Source organism: Aphis gossypii, chromosome 3 (assembly GCF_020184175.1).
Source record: "Aphis gossypii isolate Hap1 chromosome 3, ASM2018417v2, whole genome shotgun sequence".
Taxonomy (NCBI): domain Eukaryota; kingdom Metazoa; phylum Arthropoda; class Insecta; order Hemiptera; family Aphididae; genus Aphis; species Aphis gossypii.
Window position 1 is genome coordinate 25,170,409 of NC_065532.1, and position 14,051 is coordinate 25,184,459.

Sequence of the window (14,051 nt, forward strand, 5' to 3'; positions counted from 1 at the left end):
ATGTATTCCATTATATATTATAACTATGTTCACCGTATATATATATATAGATTACTATATAAGTGTATTATCTCCGCCGTAATACACCGTCGTGCCTACAAATTGTACTCGAATACTTTAGTTCATTGGCATTTATAGTAATAAATGCTTAGAGTAGGAGGAATGGCGATAGAAGGGAGGAAAGGTGATTTAAAATTACAGATTAGTTTAGTATAGATATGTTGGCTTGAAGTGTAATAAAAAGCCGGAAAAACCAAAATTTCCTCTATAGACTAATAATCTATTTGAGTGTAGTTGTTTTTTTATCCTTGTTAAGCATAATAAAGTATTATTATTAATAATATAATTTATGCGTATACGTGGGTTTTTACTACGATCACACGAAAATCATCATACTATATACATAAACGATTGGTTCTCGTCAAGTCATAAACATAATAGTTAATTATTTTTTAAACTAAAATGATTAATACAATATTATTTCTATTATTAAAAACAGAAATATGACTTAATATGAAAATTGAATAACGTGTAGTACAACGTGTTTGTTATATTGATAGCTACTTATGCTATACACTATTATGTTTGCAAAAAGCGTTCGTTTAAGGCGTTTACAGAAAACATATGCGCCCACGACGTGTTTTCGCGTGTACAGTAACGAAAACCGCACGTATCTACGTTTATTGAGTCATTCTCGTTTGTAACGAAGTTGTAAGTCTGAAAGCAGTCAAATAAAATTAGCAAATGTAATTACTTCGTGTGTGTGTGTGTGTGTGTGTGTGTTTATATATAAAATAATGTTATGCGCATCAGACAACATTTTAGTTACCATGCACCATCAAAACGTTACAAATTAATAATATTGCAGAACGGATTGACGGGCGTGCATAAGTGATAGAATACCATCATCATAATATTATGATATATGTAACCGGTCGAGTAGTCATTAACTTGTAAAAATAAGTTTTTCCACGTATATAATATAATATTATGAAATAATTTGTAAAATCGATATTAAACGATATTTAATCTATTTTCCCCTCGAAACCACCGTCTATCCATCGCGATATTACTGCTCGATTCACTTTCGCGGCACTATAAAAAAAAGGTATATGGTTTATATTGTACAATTATTTACTATTGTAGTGTTTTTACTATAGTTGTATAGTTATGTATACTGTCGCATCCGTTTCGGGTTCTTACCCGTTTCATGAAATGGATAAAAATTTCATCCAGTTCGCGAAACGGAACTATGTTTTTTACGCATCGCATGATTAAACAATGTGGATAATTTTTCACAAAACGGACATGGATTTTTAGGGCCGAGCCGCACTACAACGGTTTTCAAAAACTTTAGATGAAAACGCACTGCGCATATAATATAGAGCACGTTAAAATAGTGCGACAAAAACGCGCGTTACCGCGTGCAAAAACGCAAAACAGCGGTTGCACGCGGTAACGCGCGTGCACTGGTTTGGCGTGCTTTATATTATATGCAGCGCGTTTTCAAGCGGCGTTTTTTACGTGCGGTGAAAACACGGTAAAAGCGCGTTTTCACCGCTCTTCAAAACTGCAGCTCTATAGCGTGGCTCGGCCCTAAATGACGTTTCCTGAAATTTTATCCACATCGTGTAATTATACGAAGTGTAAAAAAAAAATAGTTCCGTTTCGCGAACCGGACGAAACGTCTATCCATTTCACGAATCGGGCCAGAACGATAAATGAATGTGACATATACACACTATAAATATATCATATAGTAATAGTAACTGAGATTACTAATTTGTCGTAGTTGTTTTATTATAACGTATAAAACCATATCATAAGCACCTATTATCGCGTAAATTTGTTATCTATTGAAAAACAATGTAAAACTTTTGAGGCTCACGTCTCTCAGTCAACAGCCAAAATATTAGAAAACAAACCTTGGCATACTCGTTCCGACAACTTTTCCAACGAAATTCAATATATCTATATATTAGTTATAACTAATAATTTAATATGCGTAATCGTTTCTATTACAAGAGTGAACGTCCGCGGTGCTATCGGAAATTAACTCCACTAGGTAGGTTTATCCTGTTATTCCGGAACTGGTCACTGCCCATAGATTAACACCGATAATATAATAACAACAGACGATAAACATATTATAAAATAGGTTTACATAATATTGTAGATAATAAAGCGTATGATATTTGATGTTAAAAAAAAAATATACGAATTCGCTTATTTATTCCGGAGATATTTATTAAAATGTGAACCATATAGTCCACAACTTGTGTAATATTATGTTCCCGTTCCGCGAGCAACGCACTAGCACTACACGATATTCGAAGCTTGGCGCTTGCCCACTTCTAAAACATCCATATGCTTATTTAACAAAAATCTCAGTAACTATTATTATACGCAAAAGGGTGTCAGAGTATAATGATAATAATACGATTGTCGAGAAATATAAAATAAGTATGATCTTGTTTCGTTTGCCAACACTGCAATATTGTTAAAATATAATAGCGAAATAATTAAATAATAAAATAACATACAATAATACGCTGACGGATCGTCAGGGTCGTTGAAAAATTTGAATTTTTGACGGTGTTCATCACTATATTTGCATTTCTATTATGTAGATTTTTTTTTGATATTTCATTGGCTTTGGACACTCGCATATGAACATTTGAAAGCGTCGCATACATCGGTTTGCGAGAGATTCGATAGTTTTCGATGTTACAGTTGTGTTACTATAGAATCATATAATATATTCTCGATTTTACGGGTTGGATTATAATAACATAGTAATGATGTGTGGATGTTATGACTCACCGAGGTAGACTGCAGCAACAGACGACAATGAGAAGTTTCTGCCAGCTGGGTTTGCAAAAAAAAATAAATAAACAAATAAATAAATAAAATAGATAAAATTCGAAAAGACAATAAAATAGACTCGGGTTAGTCATCGTTTTCGTCGCGACGAAACGCGCGATATGAAACAGTGTGAATATTCGCTGCTTCGTCATACGAATTTCTACACGTTTAATATTATACAACAGATACATAATAATATAATATATTGTCTTATAATGTACACAAGACGCATATTATACGGCGTCTTGGGGTCATAATAATATATAGGTATATAGGTGCGCGTATAAATATATATATATATATATATACTCACATTATGCCGACCGTATTAAAAACCGATATCGTCCGGATAGGTTCCCGCGCAGTCGTAATCGTTAAAATTACGATCGCGAGACGACGACGGCGACGACTACAATGTGTAGGTACAATATAAATGTTCATGTGTGCGTTGTGTAATATAATAATATTATAATGCTCGCGCCGCGCGTTATATATTACGGGTGGACGGTGAAATTTGTTTTATTGCTATCCTCGATCGCGGCGAGTCGGTTGAGCAATAATTATTGCAGCGACGGTGCAGGCGGGATGAGTAGATAATATACCTACGTTATGATATTATACATATTCCTTCCCCCCCACTGAGACTTCTACGTCTTTACGTCTTCTCCTTCGTCTTCTCGTACGTTTTTTTCCGGCGTGTAATTCACGTCCATAATATATAATATCTTATACGACGACCGATCGATAAATCGATTAGCTTAAAGAGAGAAAGAAAGATGCTAGGCACAATATTATAATATATCATAATAATAGTATATTAGACGTATATACCTATGCGTGTATATATTATGTGTACACGGTAAAATAGTGAAATTGGATCCTTAGAACATATTGAAAACGGATGATTTGTTGCCTAAAAAGTAGGTATATTCTATATATAATGTCTATGCGCGAGTATTATAAATTATTATAGTAAAATATTATGTACATTAAATAGGCAATGTCATCCTTAACTGTAATAACTTACGAATTGAAAAAAAATAATTTGTCATGGTTGAAATATTTCTTAGAAACATCGATACAGAAAATGACGAAGGAACTAAATTATGTGACACGTACAATTAACGCGCCCGGTATATTAGAAATATATAGGTACAAATGAACTTTATCGGTTTCGTATTATATTTCACGCAGTTATATTTAACAGGTATATTTAAAAATATTCAGCGGCTAGGCAAAGGATCCGAGAATAATAATTCTTCAGACGACGTGGACGTAAGTTATACGCAACTAATATCAATATATTATATGCGTAAATACCAATTTTATGTGTGTGGATCTAAGATATCTGTGTGTGAGGATGAAAGGAACGTAGTCGTTAGTGTTAAAAAACTCGACAAATTGTAATAGTCTCTATAAAATATGGATTGTATTAACTTGATACATAATTGAATTTTGCAATAGTAATACATTAAAAAATCAAAAAAAAAAAAAAATTTAAAAAGCGACGTGTTATAATAATAATGTTTATAATTATGTTTTTACAATAATATATCTACACGGTATTGCACAGCGCGTTATAAATTAATTTTACTAAACGCGCACTGCAATGGCTTGCCGGAAGACTATAGAGGAGCCAGTTCAAAAGTCCCGCATCGCCTACGCACGACTCCCTTATAATACGTATTTAGAACGTCTTCGGCGATAACATCGCATGTACGATTTAAATAATATCAAAACAGAATCTGCAGTTTCGTTTTACCCGTGAAACGTGTGAGGTATAGATAATCATCATTATCATTATCGCCGCTATCCGTACACGCGTCTTACACGAGTAACTGTATATACACGACTTGCCGAATCGCACACCCAAAACTGTTCCTAATGCGGCAAACGTTCCTACAAACCACACGTGTCCGGCTTTTTATGAATGATTTATTGATAATCCGAGTATACGTTCACTTTCGTGTATACGCATAATACACATATACATATAGGTACGCACACCTAGTTAAAATAGTAAATATAAATTATGCTACCCGTAGGCGTGTGCAGGATACCCGACTATAATATACGTATAATATATTTCCGACACTATATAATATATAATACGCCGTCGGAATGCGTGATGCGTGCTCGAATTATTCTAAACGACGTCTAGAGCAAGAACATCGGCTCGAAAAGGGGATGGACAGGCGACCGCCGCCGTCCGGACTACGATTTCGTAATTTTTTTTTTTTTTTTAATGCTTTTTTATACTTACAGGAACTACTTGAAATCGTGTCGTGACCACCATAATATGTAAACTGCAACGTCCTCCGGAATAAAAGCATTTACTGTGTATATTATTATTACAGTCGATAATATAATAATATTATGGTATTATTACACTGCCGAGTCGATCGGAGTAGACTGGTTTGCTGAAATCTCTGAAGCTATATAGTGTTGTCAATAATATTATTATATATTGTTAGTTATGACTTTATGAGTTTATGACTATTATGATGAGTTTTAGAGTGCTACTATACAACTCGTACTCGGTGCAGAAAATGCACACATAATATCCACACCAAATAATGTGCGTACACATATATTTTTTTAATAACTCCAAAGTGTCTAGGTCGAATGCGTACAAAACCTATGAACGATAATTATGTTTTACGATCAAGCCAATGATTATAATGCACTAAAATACTGTTAATTACACATTCATTTGTGCATTAAAAGTAGAAAAAAAATATGCTTTCGAAATAAATGCAATGTAAAACTATGCAAAATATAACTTTATACAATAATAAAATGTTATTAGTTAATTACTTATTTAAAGTGTTTTTTAGTTAAGACAATCATAATAATAATAATTAAAAAAAAAACTGAATTTATTAAAAATTCCATACGTGTTAGCTTGGGTAGGTACTAACTATATAATATAGGGTAGACGACGAGAATACATGGAACTGGGTATGCATCGCACGAGAAAAGTCGCTGGCGTTTTAGTATAAAATTGGTATTATGACAATGCGATCTTTAGATTTCGTTTTTTCTTCCTGTATATTACCTATTCGGGTTATACGTATCGCGTTATTCATGTTATCGTAACCGGTAATTCAATGCGGTATCGTTTTTTTTATATTTCGAGTGGTTTTGATATTGAATTTCGTTACGTTCGGCGTGTACCGCGGAGTAAACATAATATATATACCTATAAGATACACGCACGCACAATGATGACAATGATTATTATACGTATAACATTTATATTTCTGTGTAATGAAGTAACGATACCTTTAAGATCAATAAAATTATTCAATTTTTAACTTTGAGTGTGATTTCTGGTAGCAAATTGAATTTATTTGAGTACTTTGGGAATTTGGGAAGCGAGAAAGTTTAATAAGTAAACTAATCCTGTGTCATTTTCTGTAATCAAATAGAAATACTCTTTAATAGAGAATAATAAAAAAAATGCCCCCGGTTTGTACCTAAAATAAGAACGATGACAAAATGTTTGAAAAATTAGAAAGTAAAACCGTGGATATTCGTTACTTTATGTGTCTGTTGAAGTCATATTCTATTAAATTTTTTGGATTTATACTGGTCCTATATCATTATCTATATCTAACGTATTATTAAATATTATTAATAATTGCCTTGTCTTTTTTACGAGTAACCAAAGTAACTATTTTTATTCGTCATCAATATTGTTTTTTGTAATTTGTTTTTCACGAACAAAAAAACCAATTCGTTGGCTCACTCGAAATCCTCATTTGCTCACTATAAGACGACAGTTAGCTCTAAACGTATAACGACTAACGGTACATTATAATATACTATTATATATGTACAAATAGTCGGGTAAAAATACTACCACAGATAATAATAATTGCTCTTTTCCCTTCGTACATATTATTACCTATATGTATGTAGGTATAGCCGGTAGTATGGCCAGTGCGTGCTGCGTCTCCACGGTCGCGCATATAGGACGCGTATACGAACGGTTCGCAAACATGACAATATAATATATTATAAAATAGGTAGGTTTTATTATTATTATAATATAACTGCGCGTACAATGCCATCGGCCGTCCGCGCGGCTTCCGCGTGCTGTAGTTACCTCAACGCAGACCGCACACGAGTACCGGTAAAAACGTACATAAGCAAAACCTATCGGTGATCGAATTCCTCCACCGTCGTTGTCGTCTTCTTCGTTTCGTCCGAGCTCGTTCTATATACATATATATATATATATATATATATGTCGTGTAAGTCCACTAGAGCGTATAACTGAATGCCTATACGTTTAATAATGATGATGGTCCTTTGCGCGGTCTCTATAACGCCACCGCCGACTTCCGATACGATATATACACGTATATTACAATGGCAGCGCCCGTCAATCGGAGTGTACGTTCAGTCCGAGTACACGTGTACGGTAGATACATATAAAATGTGTATCGTACGGACGAGAGCGTTGCGTTCCGTTAGTCGATGTGTGTATGTATGTGTAAGTATAACGCGTTTAATAATCGTTTAATTTGTCGGTCACGACTAACTGTTTTGGTAATATCGCGGACGTCCATCTGCGTGTATACGAGCCAGGTAACCGACGCCCGCCATCGTCGCAGCGGTTGTAGGAGACGAGCGTTCGTGCAAGGGGATGGCGGCGGCTTCTTTTATGTATTTTTTTGCACGTATAGTAGCTGTCCGCACGCCACTGTTATACATACTGTATTGTCGATCGAATGTACGAAAATACTCACTCTAAGGAGTAAGGACCTTTGAACCTCAACGTGTACGATCGATACTCATCGTCCCTCGCAGCGACAAACAGTGTTCCGTGGCTGGAGAAAAACTCGACTCGAAATGTTAATTTCATACATTTATAATAATATACTAACATTTCAAAAAAAAACTATTTGACTAATATACCTAACACGATTATATGGTAAAACACTAAAAAACGAAAACGGATCTATTCGGCGGAGGAAATGGAAGGCATTATAAGTATACATTATCAGCACCGACAGCATCATAACAGAACTCTCACGTCTTACTGCGGTCATCACATATTTCTCAAAACAATCCATCGATTATCGAAATAAGTCATCTCTGATACGACGATAGCCGGTAGGACTGAAAAACTTGAGTCTGGAAGATCAGCTAAACTATACGATAGACCAATAGATAACAGGTACGTATTAGGCACAAGAGGTACTAAATAAGCTTCGTTATTTGATACAAGTTGTTATTGGAATTCACCTGTATTTAATATTGAAAAAGTTGCGAATCAATAGGGTCACAAAAAACCCAAGAGCTCGTAATCATCTCATGAAGTTCGGAAGACATCAAACATTGCTTTATTACCGGGGACGGTTCTCAACTAGTTCCAAAATAAGGTTGTCGAAAATATTTTTCATGCGTATAGTATACCTAGGTACATTGACAAATTACTTTTTTTGTTGAACGGTAGATGAGAAGTATTTTTATGTAATTTTCATTTATAATTACCTAATGTTTAATGTTTTTATGATTATTAGAGTTGCTGTAAATGTATACATTTACACAGTCCAGAAGGGGGGTCAAATTCCCCCTTTCCCGCCGTAACACCACCTCTACCGTATACAGATTATTATTATAATACCTATATATACACGAGTATATATTATAATTATTCTCGTGGTGATATTAAAAGCAGTGTTACGATAAGCTACCGTTATAATATACTACGTTAGTATTATATACACAATCTTTGGATGCTGGTCGCACACGATAATATCTTGTTGTCGGATCGATGTTGAATCGTTGCGTGTAATTATATGTAGGGACGTCGACGACGCGTGTGACGATTAAACACTCCATTCGCAAAATAGCCACCCGACAGTCGATGATAATTTCAATTGAAAAATAATCATAATAATAATAAATAATAAAATACAATATAATATATAGAGATATTATATTGGAAATTAATCCTTCTCAACCATAACGCGTATCGTATTCGGTTATTCGGATGAATTCATCACGCGGGACTATACGTGGATGATAATTATTATAATAACGGAAAACCATATGGTCTGACTCGAGGTTTGCAAGGCGATTCGATCACGATTTAAGTCGAATAGTGTTTGAAAAACAGTCACTACCTAATAATTTTATAACAATCCTCTTCCTTTTACTGCAATTTATTTTGATTCATCGACAAATTTTAGTGTGTTTCCGCGATTTTTCCGAAGATATATATATATATTATATATATATAGGTTATTGCCTTGTCACTTTGTCAGAGCTCAAATACTACGTCGAATGTCCGTCGTTCAATACTGTCGTAGTGCTATAAATTATAATACTCGTGTACAACAATAACTGCGTAGGTACTATAAATTCTGCACTCGTGTGACTTTTTATCTTTGGTGCACGAATTTCGTCTCTTGAGTGCCATCCATTTGTTTGCAATATTTACTACTGTAATTATTCGCGTCGTCGATTTTTGTGAAAGTCAAAATCTATCGGCAAATCTATTGCCTGGAATTCAGTTGCGTGCATATATTATAATATTATTATGTATACCAGATACCTACTTGAATCGATACGCGCGTGACGTCACATTTCGTATGTCCTTTCCCTTTACAGAACGATTGCGATTTAATGAAAATAATAAATACGCACACACACACACATACACATTATTATAAATACTATAATGTATATCGTACAATAAATTCCCATCGTACATTTTTATATACATATATATATATATATATATATATATACCGACATTAATATAATATATAATGTAAGAGGTTAACGTCTCTTCTTCGACCACGTCCTTCGTCTTTTGCACTTGTCTCATTACGTAATAATATTATATTATGCTGTTTACATTGTATTTATATTGTATAGTGTGTGTGTGTGTGTGTACAGTGCTCACAGTGCGCTCTCCGTTTTGATCGAACTTTTTTATTACGATTTCTGTGTAAAACACTCGACATAAAATTAATCCACTATTTTAATTTTTTAAGTAATTCTCGAATAAAAACTCTTAGAGAATAGATAGTATTTTACAACGATCGTACACCGATAAAATTACTTTTATTTTATTCTAAAGTGTCCTATTATTTTTTAAATTTCAAGCCTGATATGAATCATTGTATAATTTACACTAAACCAAAATAAAACAAGTTTTCGTGTCTATTTAAAGCTGAGCTGAGACAATTAATGAAAGATACATTTTAAAAATAGTTATAAAATTATTGATTTCTATAGAGTTTCGATTGCGAAAATAATACAAAAAAGAAAACGAAGCGAGTAGAAATACTAACATCGATGAGATTTAAAAGTTCAATTTGTTAGTTTATAGTTTTGCAAAGCATACCTCGTTTTTTTTAGCCATAATTCATTCTGCTTGACTGCAATGTACTGGAAAAATGATCCAGTCTGACACAAACTCTGTCGATTCGAAGATTCCTTGATCCGGCTTTACTATATTATTAACTACAAATTATAATACAAAATAACATATAAAATATTATGGTAGTGAATTTGTAGCGATCAATCAGAAATCCAATCGCCTTCGATGTACCTATACTATAATATCGTTTTCGAGAGTATTATTATTTAATAATGTGTCTAAGTAATATTATTTTAATAAATACATAAATATTTTTTTAAATTATCATTATTAGTAGACATGTTCTATCTACGCCGAAAATCATAAAATATCAAACGATTCCATTCATGATCGTCTCGGTGTACAATTCAACGCGCACATGTGTAATGGTGTAAGAGTAAAAAAAAACAAGGCGTCGAGAGCAGTCGTTTCAGTATAACACACAATACATAAAACACAATCGCAGAAAACCGTTCGATTTTCAAAAAAATCCCAACGTCGCGTCTTCTTTCATAATATCACATTATAATCATATGTGTACGTGTGTAGTATCGTCACTGCGGTTCACGCCACAATAAGAATATTACATTACAATCGCGCCATACCATAAAATATTCATATAATACCGATGACGCGTCATCGGCGGTCAAGAGCCGAATAGGAAAGGGGAGAGGGGGTGGGGTGGACGAGAGCGAAAAATTTTTTCAATGCAATATAATATCGAACCGAATATAATATAAAATATTATGCTTTATTGTTTCTGTAATGCGACGAACACGCTAAAACCGTCGGAATTTCGAAAGTAAATCGACCGGGGCGAGGAACGACGACCATCCGAGCTATATATCATTATATTCGTTACGTATTTATACAATATACACATATATAATATGTAATTATTATATCGCGGTCGGTCGCGTAGGTATTATATTATTATAAACTATATATACGCGTAGCTGTTGTGTTATTGTCGCGGCTGCGGAGTGCCGATGACCGCTCTCTCCGTCGCCATCGCGGATGCTGCGCTGCTGGAGTAGCGGCGAAATAATAATATAATATAATACATAAGTAGGTTTATTATATTCACGATCTATTTACGTACGGTCGCCGTATATTTTGACGTAATACTGACCGACGATATATATTATATAGGTATCTCCTGCAGCAGGCATACGAGAGTTTCGTATAGTGATCATAGAATTAAAAAAAAATTAAATATTGAGAAAACCTTTTTTATTTTTTTGATATTTGAAAAATAGCTAGTAATATAATTAGCATAAAAAGCTTTTATTTAGTTACGACAGGTTTATATTAAGTAAACTGAACATATTTGATTTTTTTTTTTAGGGGGGGGGTCATCGTAAAAACTTCCAAGTATTATTCTTAATATCAGGAAAAATAGATTTTTTTGACTAAACCAATATTAGACAAAATATACTTTATTTTGTTGTAATTTAGAAACCAATTACCGTAGAAATTTGAAACTTTACCAAATGTTTATTTAATCATTTTTTATACTTAGTATAATTTTCAAAACAGTTAAACCTTTTGTGGATTAATTTTATGATATTACCTGAATTGCTATACTATATAGGTATATATTAACATAAACCTATTCACATTGTCTATAGAATTACAGTAAGGTGTTATCAACTCGAATGATAAAAATAATAATATTATATGGTATAGGTAATTGTACTATTATTTATCAAAAGATATTGTATCATTGAATTTCAATTAAAATACACTCATTAAAATAACTCAAATAGCACCTTATGTACCTATAACAGAGTGGCGTCTTATATGACCAATTTTTTTTAATGTATTATTTCGTTTTAATGGGTTTATAGATTTAAATATGTATTTATAAATATTTAATCAACTTTACACTATGATTTAAAAAAGAAATGTATTGGTTTTAATTTTACTCAATTTTTCAATTGCAAAATATGCAAAATATACAAAATATTATTTCAAGGATAAAATATATACTGATATTTTTTCGGGTGAAGAATCAACTAGGATTGCCCTCGTCAATCTGATAAATCGAAAATACACAATAGTTACAATAGTATTATTACTTTGAACATAGAATAACACGTGAAACACTCTGTATATGAGATAATTACATAATAATAAAAGTGCATACTTATACAAACATGTATATATATATTATTATATAGATTAGTCCTAATTGTCGTCATTAGAAATAAAATAGTCGAACGCGGCTACAGATAAATCAATACGGTCGTACGTCGCCGCCATAATATAACATCGACAGTACTCTCTGAATTCCGACGGTATCGATAGGTATTAAATATTATTGCGGGCGGCGGCAATAGTAGGTCTCGAGTGGAAAAAAAAATGTCGGTAGGGACGCGATTGATTTATAACAAAGGATCGGCCGGACTGCAGTTATTATATTATTATTATTATACTGGTAATACTGGTCAACACTTTGTCGTTTAAGGATAAAACAATATATATATATAAATAAAAATGTGGACGGGAGGAAAAAAATGTAAGCAAAAGATAATTAAAAAGGAAAGTCGCGTCTCGCGGACGGAAACACGCCGCGAGAGATGTGCTGCAATTGTCGCCGCGGTCACAATTTATATTTTTTTTTCCGATTTTTTTTTAATTAATGGAAACTTGTGGCGTGTGACCGCGGCGACGGCGTTCACTCGCGTGTAAATACGATCGACCGATCGATTATAATTATTATTACCATTTACCAGGTATACATATAAATAAAAATCGTCGATAGTTATAATTGATGTCATCGTCTGGAACACTGTGTGTAGTGTACCCGATAATCAAATATCTCTTGCAAAAAGTAGCTCTTTTGTATATAAAATTATATTGTTTATAGTTTATAGTTAATGTTACACAGAGTGATTATTTTAACATTGGAAAAACATTCATTATTTAAAAAAAATAAAGACCCTAAAATTTATAACGGTACCTATAATAATTACTTAGAGAAAATGATAATTTTATTTTAACAATTTAAGGAATTAAAATTATTAAAATTATTATTAAAAATATTTTCAGAAAACTTAAATACATTTTTAGAAAATTAGTTTTTATTGTTGAAATAATTGTAAAATTCTTCCAATAAATATTATAATATACCAACTTTACGATCATAATATGAGTAAATAACGCTGATATGGACTCGGTCGTACCTTGACGCGTTATCGTCTTGCGAAATTTGTGAATTTGTATTATATACATCATATTATATTTGTAGATTGTAAGTACCCGCGAAAATAGAACCCTATGATACAAATGAGTAGCGGCCGATGAAGGATTAATTAGTATTTAAATTCCATTTAATATTATTACATACATGCACAATATTAACAGCAATATATTATTATTAACGTATATAATTATGTATAAATAATAGTAAATATTATTGCGGCCTCGAGTCGTGACAAGAGGATAATAATATACACCTTGGTTATTTAGTTAACCATGGTACAGATTAATCCGCTATTGTCGCAATACAAGCGATTATTAAAATGGTTCTTATATCTATATTACATTTTTTTTATTGTTATACTATAAAGCTATATGGAGGATAAATTCCAGTATTCAATGTTACTGAAAAGTGAAAACCACGTGCTACTAATAAGTCTACATTTTAGAATCTAAGCATTGTTTTCAACTAAAACAGTTTTTTTTTTTATAATATAACGTATTAACTTGTATAAGTTCTAACACATACGATGTACAATTTAAATCTTAAATTCGTATTTGCTGTTATCGGGTATTGAAAAGATACGAGTACCTATAT